The following is a 2,906-nucleotide window of genomic DNA, read 5'->3' as shown; positions in this document are numbered from 1 at the left end:
AGCACACTACTTAGTGACAACGCCCACCTAGTTTCAGGACCACACCCTGTTTCAACATCTAGACTCACGCTCCCCTAACCACTACCTCTCTCTGATTGGTTCAGCAGAAAAAGAGGGATTGGCCATTGGTCGTCTGAGAAAGTTGTGTATCTGAAGATTGTAAGTGAGGGAGAATCCAGTAGCGACCTCTTGAGAGTTTGAATGGTCTCTTTGTTAAACAATGGCCCCCCATCACATAGCACACATGTATGTAACAAAAACTAACATCCCATATGTGACAAGAATGACTAATGAAAATGTAAAAGGATTGGAAAATATCTGTCTTCCCATTGCTTGGGAGCTCAACATAAAATTGCAAAGCATTGATATTCAGGAATAATTTGCTAGCAACAATATAATTTGAGGAACTTTGCTCTTAGAATTTTTAGTACAAGTTAGTGATATTGAAGTTTGAGAAAACATCCATTTCTGATGCTCCTATAATTTCCCTGTTTCAATTAGTATCATCATCAATCTTTTCATCATTGTAATTCTGATAATCATAATCATAAAACCCAATCGTCAACCCAGAGTCAGAGCTACAGGTGAATAATTATGAGGCATGGGGATTTGACAGGGAATAATGGGGATTTAATGTGTCCCTACGCTGCCTGAGGGATCGTCACCCAGCGACAGGCACGGAGTTTGCGCTGGTGGGTCCTACATACTGTACACCGCCACAGTATGACAGGTTCCACTATCTCCCAGTAGCACTGGTTCTACCTGTTCCTCAGGCACTGAGAACTGGTGATGGGCGTGGTAGTGGAAGAACGGCCTTGAAATCTACTCACTCATCCTTACACTGGAATTAAAGGGTGACTGGAATGAGAAGAATCTGGAAACGAGCAGTGTACAGGCAAAAAGAAGAACATAAAAAAGGACATTGAGAACCGTGTGGGTTTACACAGTGCTTTAGGACTTTCACTGGGGGAAAGCACATGGGGGGATACTCTGTAAAAGGCCATATACCATCATCATTACATGATATTACCTGGCTGCTTACAGTTCATTTCCACATAACACAATTTGGATAGCTACATTAGCGTTGCTTTCATGTGGGTGTTAGCAAGCAATCAGGCGAGGTAGTGCTAGAAACAGTTGAAGTCGGAAGTTTACATACACCTTAGCCAAATACATTTAAACTCAGTTTCACAATTCCTGACATTTTATCCTATTAAACATTCCCTGTCTTAGGTCAGTTAGGAACACCACTTTACTTTAAGAATGTGAAATGTCAGAATAATAGTAGAGAGAATGATTTATTTCAGCTTTTATTTCTTTCACCACATTCCCAGAGGGTCAGAAGTTTACATACACTCAATTAGTATTTGGTAGGACTGCCTTTAATTGTTTAACGTGGGTCAAACGTTTCAGGTAGCCTTCCACAAGCTTCCGACAATAAGTTGGGTGAATTTTGGCCCATTCCTCCTGACAGAGCTGGTGTAACTGAGTCAGGTTTGTAGGCCTCCTTGCTCACACACACTTTTTCAGTTCTGCCCACAGGATTGAGGTCAGGGCTTTGTGATGGCAACTCCAATACCTTGACTATGTGGTCCTTAAGCCATTTTGCCACAACTTTGAAAGTATGCTTGGGGTCATTGTCCATTTGGAAGACCCATTTGCAACCAAGGTTTAACTGATGTCTTGAGATGTTGCTTCAATATATCCACATAATTTTCCTACCTCATGATGCCATCTATTTTGTGAAGTGCACCAGCCCCTCCTTCAGCAAAGCACCCCCACAACATGATGCTGCCACCCCCATGCTTCATGGTTGGGATGGTGTTCTTCGGCTTGCAAGCATCCCACTTTTTCCCTCCAAACATAACGATGGTCATTATGGCCATACAGTTCCATTTTTGTTTCATCAGACCAGAGGACATTTCTCCAAAAAGTACGATCTTTGTCCCCATGTGCAGTTGCAAACCGTATTCTATATTTTTTTATGGTAGTTTTGGAGCAGTGGCTTCTTCCTTGCTGAGCGGCCTTTCAGGTTATGTCGATATAGGACTCGTTTTACTGTAGATATAGATACGTTTGTACCTGTTTTCTCCAGCATCTTCACAAGGTCCTTTGCTCCTTCCTGAGCGGTATGATGGCTGTGTGGTCCCATGGTGTTTATACTTGCGTACTATTGTTTGTACAGATGAACGTGGTAGCTTCAGGCGTTTGGAAAGTGCTCCCAAGGATGAACCAGACTTGTGGAGGTCCATATATGTTTTCGATTGGTCAATAACGTTGTGCTATTGCAGAGTATTTGCATAAAGTTCAGCTTTCCCCAACTTCGGTCCACCTTGTTCACGCACCCTCGCCCAAGCATGCGTCGCCCCATGGTCCCTCCGCCCACATTGCTTCTCTCTACTGAAAATTAATGGGGCGTGGTTGTGTAAGACATGACAACATCATCATAGGAATGAGGGCTTTGAGTGCATATTTCTCCTACCGAGTTTCTGTGTTCAAATTTAGGCATAGAGCCAGTGTTTGAGACTGAGACGAGAGGATGAGGAGAAGGATGATGAAGTGAGATGGGGTGAGGGGAGGAGGAAGACGCCATCACATCTCTAAAGTGAAAATGTGATAGGAGCTGAAACAGACCAAAGAACATTTCCACCTTAACAAACACAGACAAGGTTAATCACACACACAACACATAACAGTTTCCATTAATTCATTCCCGCATTCTTTCTCAGTCAGATACACCACTTCCCTATGGACTGAAGTTTCAGCCAAATCTCCAGTATTTACAGAGGGCAATCACTTTCTTGTCCCTCTTTTCAGCATTGATATAGATGGGGGATTGACTGGACCTGCAGTCTCATACTGGGTGTAGTTGTCAACCACTATAGGCCATCGAGAACAGGGCTACT

This window comes from Oncorhynchus keta, chromosome 23 (genome assembly GCF_023373465.1).
Source record: "Oncorhynchus keta strain PuntledgeMale-10-30-2019 chromosome 23, Oket_V2, whole genome shotgun sequence".
NCBI classification, from domain to species: Eukaryota; Metazoa; Chordata; class Actinopteri; order Salmoniformes; family Salmonidae; genus Oncorhynchus; species Oncorhynchus keta.
The sequence above is the reverse complement of the archived record's forward strand: the minus strand, read 5'-3'. Positions refer to the sequence as shown.